At 40.4% G+C, this 10,269-nt stretch overlaps 1 pseudogene; it reads left to right on the plus strand.

Annotated features, from left to right (window-relative positions):
* Positions 1 to 8,603: 8,603 nt before the first annotated feature.
* LOC101130241 (DNA polymerase delta subunit 2-like) lies at positions 8,604 to 9,910 on the plus strand (annotated as a pseudogene).
* The last annotated feature ends 359 nt before the right edge of the window (positions 9,911 to 10,269 follow it).

The following is a 10,269-nucleotide window of genomic DNA, read 5'->3' on the forward strand; positions in this document are numbered from 1 at the left end:
GATAACCTCATGGGCCATGGGCAGCCAGGGGCATTATTTAATCCACTTGACTAATGCTTCCTTCAGCATTTCTAATTGACCAATCATGTGCTGCCATATTGGTGTTGTACCATGATAAACATGGGACTTCTTCAAGGAATTTGAAAAGTTCTCAAGATAGAACCTGAAGCAAGTATCAAGCTTAACCTAACCCCTCCACTCATCTATGAACCCCACAATTTTAACTAGATTTTTCTGTTAGCCTTCACTTTACTCCAACCCAAAGGGTTTGAGCCCTATTAAGCATACATTTGACAAAACTCTTATCTGACCCCTTGCCATTCATATGCCTTTTCTGTTTTCCCTCTTCTCAGACCCTTCTGCCTAATTTCCTTTCTCTTCTTTCAGGAGCTGTCGCTATGTTACATCTTGCTCCTTCCCTTAGTGTAACTCACTCTTCCCTTCACTGCATCATAGTGATGGAGGAGTTTCAGGAAAATTAACAGATTATTAGACAGAAGAGACAATGAGATGTGTTCTGGAGGGGGTGTTGTCTCCCAGCTCCTCCTTTGTTCTTCTCTGCCTTTTTTGTACCTCAGGGAAAGGGAGCCAGCAAAGCTATATTTCCCAAGTTCCCTTGACTTTCTGTTAGATTTTGCCAGTGGAAGGCAGGCACTGGAAGAAAACTGAAGAAAGAAAGAGGCCATTTTATTCCCAGCTTCTAATAGCAGTTTCAGCAGCCGTAGCAATGATAGGTATATGTGGCTCCAAGTTCTACTCAGGTAACCCAATTTCAACTTCGGCAATCTCACCTGCATGTGGAGTCTAGGTAACACTACTTTCTCCTTTGGATTTCTAGGCCTATGGGTAGTAGTGCCTTAATATAGGTACTATTTTCTAGATAAACTTACTCAATCAGTGCCCCAGCCCTTCCAATACTTTGAAACTAATTCACTGTATTAACTCTGAAATTCCTCAGTTGGATTATGTTTGTGTGATTAAACACAGGAAATATGTCAATCATATGATCTCTATTACATTTTTTAAAAGTCTACCTGTAGAAATATTATTAGTTCCTTTTTGTTAAAACCATGGTTGAAAAGTATTTGAAGAAGACTTCTAGAGTAGTATGTATTAACCATCAAGACTGTCTAAAGAGAATTTTCAGTCTTATAAGGTAATTACTCTACTAGGGCCTAAATGGCATCTATAGCCATTTAGAAAACAAGAAACATTCATTATTATGACTCATTTTTTGGCCATATATTTCTGTAAAGCGTGGACTGCCTACACTTTTTATAAATTTTCTTTCATTAAGGAAGGAATACCAAGTAATTTTCTGGAGTCTTATTGCTTTCTGGCCCTTCTGACTTCCCTTGCCATTTTGACCCACATGTGGAAATGAGAATTACAAAGTTTTGTCTCTCTTTCCCTACTCCACCTAGCACCACACATGCTGCCACTCACTTACTTCAAATTCCTTACTTTGAATGAATTAAAGTCCAGCAAGCTAGGATGCCTGCAGTAATGGAGGAATGCTCTAGGCCAAGGACTCCAAAGACACAAATAAGGTATACACACACACATGCACACACACGGGCATTCAGTTACCCATCCATTTTCCTTCTAAACCGGTGGCCCATTAAGTACAGGAACAGGTTTACTTTTTTATCTTTGTATCTCTAGGTTTGTTTTTTTCCCAAAGTCAAAAGATATGTGAATAACTTTTAGAACTTTTATAGAATTAGAGCCATAAACTTATAGAAGTAAAAAGAGCAATAGAAATCATTCCATTCTACTAATGATTATCTCTATTATAACATATCATTCCTATCATAATTTTTTAAATCCTCCTAATTTATCTGTGAACGCCTTTAAAGGAATGCCTGATTTGTATCTTACCATCCTGTGTTTAACACAGTGCTTAATACACAGGGAACATTCAATAAATGCTTGGTGAAAAGGAGTAGATGAATGAGTTAATGGCTTACTGAATTAATGAATTACTAAGGAGTCAAATATCTTGTCCAAGAATGCAGCGCGTAAGTAGACTAACAAGGCTAAATAACACCTAAATGATTCTAAGTTTTCTGATCCCAAGTCCAGTGTTATTTTCACAGACCTTCTTCTGAGTTAACATTTTTAGTGTTTTCTCATAAAACAAGTTTTAATCCTTTTGCCTTCAGAATAATGTAGAAGTGTGGGTGAAATAAGGAGAGATGCTGTTACACTTGTCGAAACAAGGCAAACCAAAAAGAAAGGTCTCGGTACCTAGTACCAGGTTCAGAAGCAACAGTGAAGTCTCCAAGACCAACTGGAGGAAGAATAATCAGGCATGCATGACAGGGAAACAATACTGAGCACAATTACCCTGCAAGCTCAATTTCCAATGGGGTCACTCTGTGCCTGTTTATGGAAAACGTATCATACATAATCAGCTACAAGCACTGAACTTTCATCAGAGTAGAGATATGTTCAATATCTGTCTACATTATCATTATTTTTTCCCAAGAACAGTATATTCCACTCATATGAACTGTATAAAAGAACCCGTAAGATGTGAAAGTGCTCTTTCAGAATATGATTGCTGTAGAAGCATCACTGATTTTAATGTATAATGTTTAGGAAAAATGTATTCAATTGTTTCTCTCTCAACATGTTTCATTTTTAAAACAAAAAAAAGAGGGTAAACAAATGTCATTGAAAGATAGATACTATTAAAATTCTGTTACAAAAATACTTCAGTTCCTTTGTTTTTATGTTAAATCCAACTGCAAATCACAAAACCACCTCATCTAAGACCCAAAACAAAATTGTATACCCATATTAATACCCAAAATTTTTGGTAGAAAATTAACACGCCATAATGCTTAGGGAAAAATCCTGATATGCCACCATTTGGTTACATTAGTTTTTCCCAATATGTGATGGAGTAGAAATGTGACATTTGATATTATCACTGACGGTTAATTCTGTGAACATTTTAATATTTTTCAGACATCCCAAGATTTATATTTTTCCTTCCTCAAATGAAAGCAAGAATTTAAATACCAAGTCTTTCCATTCTTTTGAAAAAATAAATGCTATAATATACCTCCCAAGGTTAATCTGTGTCCTTGCACCTCCAATGAATCTATGGCAAGAATGTTTTTTATTGCTCTGCCATATCTAAAATTGCTTAGTCCATACTCTCTTAGACACATCATTTTTCAAACTCAAACTTCCAAGTTTCATCAGAAAAGAGCACATTACACTAAATGCAAAGCAAATGATTACTAGCTCATATTCTAGGGATATATGCATTCTTTGCCAAACAAGCAAGCCCATGTGTTTTAGTTTGAAGAAAGAATCTTGCAGCAAGCAAGCACTCTTAATATACCATAGACTTTGAATGATTCTTTGGCAAACTGTAAAGTAGTTTGTTCTGGAAATTGTATCAACCATGGAGCCCCTGCCCTCATCATTTGACTTGTAATGGATATAGTTCCAAATAAATAGTTTACATTCCCAGCCTTGGCTTTTTTTAAATCTCCTATTAATTATCAGCCTATTGCAGTCTGGCTTCTTTCTCCCTACTCCAAATCATGCTAGAAGGAGGGGTAGAAGAAGCCTTTTATGGATAGAATTTGTTACCCCAAAATTCATATGTTGAAGTTCTAACCCCAGGACCTGTGAATGTGACTTCATTTAATAATAGTGTCTGCAGATGATCAAGATAACTGAGGTCATTAGAGCGGGCCTTAATCCAATCTGACTGGTGTCCTTATAAATAGGGGAAATGTGAATGCAGACACAGACATGCATCCAGGGAGGGCACCACAAGGAGATTAAGTCAGAGATCAGAGTGACTTAGCTACAAGCCAAAGAACACCAAAGATCACCAGCAAATCACCAGAGGCCAGGAAAGAGGCATGGAACAGATTCTCCCTCACAGCCCTCAGGAGGAACCAACTCTGCCAACACCTTGATCTCAGACTTCTATCCTCCAGAACTGTGAGACAGTGTCTGTGGTTTAAGCCACCCCATTTGTGGTACTCCATTACAGCAGCCCTAGGCTAACACAAAGCTTCTGTTCTAGAAATGAACAGACCTGGGCTTTGCATCCACCTTTTCACACAGCGAAGGTGTCCCAGAGTTTCATCCTCAGCCTCTTCTCCCCGGGAAACCCCACAGCCTCCATTGTCATCTTGAGGCCAAGTACAGTAGCCCCTCCTTATATGCAGTTTTGCTTTCTAGGGTTTCAGTTACCCATGGCCAACCATGGCCTGGAAATATTAAGATATTTTGAGAGAGAGAGAGAGCGAATATTCACAGAACTTTTATTACAGTATGTTGTTATAATTGTTCTATTATTCGTTATTATTGTTAATGTCTTATTGTGCCCAATTTATAAATTAAACTTTATCACAGACATATATGTATAGGGAAAAAAACATAGACGTATAGAGTTCAGTACTGTCTTTTGTTTCAGGCATCACCAGAGGTCTTGAAACATATCCCCCAAGAATGAGGGGGTACTACTGTATTTCCATATCTCCATGTCTAGCTCTAGCCTCTCTTCTTTGATTCAAAAATGTATTTGTGACTGCTTGGTCAGTATCTCCAGGTGATTTTCTTGCAAGGATCACAATCAAGTTTACCCCAAGTCTTCTGCTGCTTCTGGGTAAATAGTTATCTCATCAGTTAACATCACCACCCACTCAGTAAACCAAGAAAGAAAGGTGAATTACATTTAACTCTTCCTTCTCCTTCAGTCATTGTATCAAGTAGTTCCAATTAAACCTACCTGTGAAAATTTCTTGAATCCATTTCATCCTTTCCAGGCATGCTGCTATTTAATACTGTGTTGGTTTGAACACTATTACTTGCTCCAGCTTCTTCATGAGTCTTCTAAAGATTCTGCCTACCGCCAAACAACTCTGTGCTTTTTACCAAAGTCATTTTTCTACACAGTGCCTATTGTATCTTCCCTATTCAAAACCTTTGTTTTTCCACTACATATAAAACCAAGGTGAAACTTCTTATCAAACCACATTAGGCCTTTCAGAATCTGATTTAATCCTGACATTCCAACCTCATCTTCTGCCACATCCCACCTGCGTCCAACCCCATCTGAAGATGCAGGAGGACTACACTTCTCTGAACACTTGAAGACACTCACGGCTATGTGACTAATTTTGGCCAATGTCCTGTGACTCATTGCCACATATATCACTTTCAGGCCAGAGTATTTAAGGGTCAAGATGAATCCACTAGCACTGTCTTTCCTGATACAGCAATCACAGAGGAGGCTCTATGGTAATACCAGAGAGAAGGTCCCTGAGACACTGCATGGCAAACAGTTGCTAAAGAGTGAGCAGGCTTGCAGCCAACTTCGTATAAATAATAAATAAACTGTAAAGATGTTAAGCCACTGAGATACAGGAGAGGTTTGTTACTGGTACATAAACTAATTTACTTTCTGTCTGGTATACCACCCATATCCACCAATTTTTTATATTCCTATATAATATGCTTTTATTCACATGTTAAAGTGTGTTGGTTTTACATCAAATTGCCACTTGTAAGTGTATTTTGTGGCACTTTCAGTGTAGTGATATAGCATATGCTTTAAGAAATTTTAAAAATAAAAAAATCAAAGACTATTATGCATGCCATAAAGCTCAGTTCAGTTTCTTCTCCTCCCTGAAGGTCATCCTAAATTTCGCCTCCTCGCCAGTTTCTCACACTCATCTTTTTCTGCCTTCTTATAAGAGTTGTTTTTTATCTTTGGTGTCTCCCCTTATCTTATGGTTATTTATTCATCTCTTTTCCGTTCAGTCACACATTCTAAAAAAACTGTAAGCTCCTTAAGGTCAGGACCTGTATCTAACACATTCTTTAATCCTCCTAAGCACTTCACACGAAGTGCAAGCCCATTGTCTGTGCTCTTCACGCATTGTCTATGCTCAGTAAATGTGCACTGGATGAGTTCAGTTGTAGAAAGTAATAAATGGATTTTTTTTAATAAATGCACCACCTCTCTGGAAATCCACAGTGCTCACATTTTGTGTTACGAGCTCATTTTAGAGTGATTGGATGCCTTTTATTGGCTAATGTCTGCCATGTGGTAATGTCTTCATTTGCTGAGTTGATGTTCCAAATCTTACAACTCTTAGTCATAATTATTAGTTTTTCCCCTAAATTTTGTGCTTCATTGAGGTTTTAAAGGGTAAAATTAACCTCCCAGCTTTTCCTCCATAAATTTATAATTTCATTGTGATTTCATTGCTAGATTGTCTTCCATTTCAGAGATTTGTCCAAAGTTTAGGTGATTATGTGTCTGTTGTTTTTCTCTTGTCTCCAATACAGTTATTTCCTTACAATCTAACTTGCTCAACTGCATAGCAATAGATACAGCAACATGATGTGGAATTCTAAATACTACTTACTTAGAAAAGATAAATCTTAAGGGAAATGAGACATGTTTTTTCACCTGTGTTAAAATTATATGGGAATTTATGAAAATAAAGACTCGTTCCCATAACATTCTTCCCTGCTCTGGCATCTGTTTACCTGGACATAAGTCAATGTTTTCTGTGGAACACAACATTGTAAAATGTACATTAACAAGTTCTTAAGGGATATCATAAGCATAAAATCTGTTTAGCTATTCAACAATATGGAAATTTGATTGTTTAACTTGAACTAGAAATGTATGGCTTCAATTTCACTAAAGTTATATATAATTACATAGATTAAGACATGCATTTGGGAATTTATTACTTCTCAATATTGGTAAAGCTAACATAGATATTAGACTCATAAACTACATAATTGCTTGTAAATAGATACCTTGTAAATAGATACATTGTAGGTGAAAAAAATCATTTAAAGGGTCAGAAAATTATGTCTGGCTGCAAAACTACATTCGAATGTGTCACAGAACTTCTTGAGACTCTCTGGGGAAAATATTGAAATACTAATTTTTACCTCACTTGCCTCAGTTGCTTGTCCTTTGTAGAAATAGTTTGTAAAAGTCTGCCTCCCTGTCCATCTTTGAATCCCTCCAGTCCTAACACCTGGCTCAGCCAGCTACCACTCCTATATGTACCTTTTTCTCAAACTGTGGACCCAGTGAAGCCCTGCAAGGCGTAAATGACCCTGGGCCAGTCAGGAGCTCAGCATCAAGCAGATCTTGTTTCAGGTTTTCTAATAAGCAGACTTGCCCTTTTGTTTGTAATAAAGACTGTGTCTCATACTTCACGTTAGTAATCTTATTCCATTGCTCCCGAGTCTGCTCTGATTTGCTGCCTATTAAGTGAACTAGTTGAGTGATTTTTCCAAAGTGGGTCCCCCAAAGCATCAGCAACACATGGAAACTTAAAGAAATGCAAATTCTTAGGCCCTGCCCCAGATTTAGTGAATCAGAAACTCTGGGGGTACAGTTCAGTAACAGGTGCTTTAACAAGCTGTCCAGGTGTTTTTGATGAATGTTCAAGTTTGACAACTAGTGGGTCAGTTCTTTGGCTTTAATTCCTCTTATTTCCATGTGCCTCTCTGCTCTCTTCCATCCCGTCATCAAGTCCTCACCCTAACAGGGCAAATTTCTTTTGGAAAGTAGAGAGGGAGCAGGAGACATTTTTATGCCAGATTCAAAAGCATGTGACTTTGGGAAGAGAGACAAAGGTTGAAAAAGGAAGGGTAGACTGTTGTCCAATAATACACTATGGAAAAATGTAGTAAATGCAGCTGTAATAAGTGAAAAAAAAAATTGTTAAGGGAAAGAGATGCTCAAAGTTAGGATGGTACTATCCCTGCCCTGGGTATTTTTAGAGGGACACCAATAAAAAATATACTTACTTTTTTGGTGGCTAGACTGTGTTTCTTTCAATTCAACACTGCAGAGATAAATATAGAAACCAAGTTAATATTCAGGTTTTACAAAGAGGCATCCTGCCCAGTTCAGTGTATTATGGGACAAGAACAGCATGGGACAAGCAAAAACGAATCAGCAACTTCATTCTCTATCCCTCTGCCTCTCTGAGCTATTGTTCACTCAATTATCCCCACTCCTTTATTCACCCTTCAGCCTCCCTTCTCCATGGTTCCTTCTCCCTCACTATGCAAACCTATGAACATCATCACCATAGGACAAAAAAACAAACATCGCATGTTCTCACTCATAGATGGGAATTGAACAATGAGAACACTTGGACACAAGAAGGGGAACATCACACACCGGTGCCTGTCATGGGGTTGGGGGACGGGGGAGGGATAGCATTAGGAGATACACCTAATGTAAATGATGAGTTAATGGGTGCAGCATGCCAACATGGCACATGTATACATATGTAACAAACCTGAACGTTGTGCACATGTACCCTAGAACTTAAAATATAATAAAAATATATATTTTTTTTAAAAAAAGAGTCTTCTTTAATCACGCAAACACCCCATAGGCACTACCCTAAACATGCTCTTCTTTTTGCCTACAAGTTTCTATAACTTCAAAGGAAATTCACTTTCAAAATCTCAACTTTGCATATCTGTTTATTCCTTGACCCACTATAACACACAGAAGGTCACAATGGGTCAAGGAATAAAGAGAAGTGCACAGAATTCTGCAGAAAGGAACTTCTGTCATGTCCATCAATGATCCATTTAGAATATCTAATAGCTGGGGATGCGGCGCGCCGCGCGGAGAACAGAGCTTTAGCCCGCAGAACGCCCATATGTATGCCACCCGCCTCAACCAAATGAGATCCTACCTGGAGAACCGGGCCCAGCAGCACTGGGGCAGTGGAGCGGTAGTGAAGAAGCTGCGCGAGCTGCAGCCCGGGGAGAAGTGCTGTGTGGTGGGCACTTTGTTCAAGTCCATGCCGCTGCAGCCCTCCATCCTGCAGGAGATCAGTGAGGAGCACAACCTGCTCCCGCAGCCTCCTCGGAGCAAATACATCCACCCAGATGACGTGCTGGTCTTGGAAGATGAACTGCAGCATATCAAACTAAAAGGCACCATTGACATGTCAAAGTTGGTTACAGGGACCATCCTGGCCGTGTTTGGCTCCGTGAGGGACGACGGGAAGTTTCTGGTGGAAGACCACTGCTTTGCTGACCTCACACCAACAAGCCCGCACCCCTGCTTGACACAGATAGGTTCCTGCTGCTGGTGTCTGGCCTGGGCCTGGGTGGAGATGGAGGCGAGAGCCTGCTGGGCACCCAGCTGCTGGTGGACGTGGTGACGGGGCAGCTTAGGGACGAAGGGGAGCAGTTCAGCGCGGCCCACGTCTCCCGAGTTGTCCTTGAAGGCAACCTCCTCAGCCACAGCACCCAGAGCAGAGATTCTATCAATAAGGCCAAGTACCTCACCAAGAAAACCCAGGCAGCCAGCGCGGAGGCCGTGAAGATGCTGGATGAGATCCTCCTGCAGCTGAGCTCCTCAGTGCCCGTGGACGTGATGCCAGGCGAGTTTGATCCCACCAACTACACACTCCCCCAGCAGCCCCTCCACCCCTGCGTGTTCCTGCTGGCCACTGCCTAACTGCACGCTCCAGCTAGTCATCAAACCTTACCAGGCCACCATTGATGGAGTCAGATTCCTGGGGACATCAGGACAGAACATGAGTGACATTTTCCGATACAGCAGCATGGAGGATCACTTGGAGATCCTGGAGTGGACACTGCGGGTCCGTCACATCAGTCCCACAACCCCTGAGACCCTAGGTTGTTACCCCTTCTTCAAAACCGACCCGTTCTTCTTCCCAGAGTGCCCGCATGTCTACTTTTGTGGCAGCACCCCCAGCTTTGGCTGTTGGTGACCATCCCTGACTTAAGTGCCATGCAGACCGCCTGCCTCGTGAACCTGCCCAGCCTGACCTGCCAGCCCATCAGCTTCTCGGGCTTCGGGGCAGAGGAAGATGATCTGGGAGGCCTGGGCCTGGGCCTCTGACTCAAAAAGGTGGTTTTGACCAGAGAGGCCCAGATGGAGGCTGTTCATTCCCTGCAGTGTCGGCATTGTAAATAAAGCCTGAGCACTTGCTCATGCGGAAAAAAAAAAAAAAAAAAAAAAAGAATATCCCATAGTTTTAGCTTTTACCTTACTTGATCTCTCTGGAGTCTAATATTGTTGCTAAATCCTTCACTGAAACACTGTCCTCTCATGGTTTCTAACATGAAACTCTCTTTTTTCTCTTCCTCTCTCTCTATGGCTATTGCTCTCTAGCATCCTTTTAAGCTCAGCATCTCCTACCCTCCTTTTAAGTTCTGAAGCTTCTCCAAATTCTATCCTTGTCTCTCTTTTCTTCTCAT

Source organism: Gorilla gorilla, chromosome 4, assembly GCF_029281585.2.
Source record: "Gorilla gorilla gorilla isolate KB3781 chromosome 4, NHGRI_mGorGor1-v2.1_pri, whole genome shotgun sequence".
Classification (NCBI taxonomy): Eukaryota; Metazoa; Chordata; class Mammalia; order Primates; family Hominidae; genus Gorilla; species Gorilla gorilla.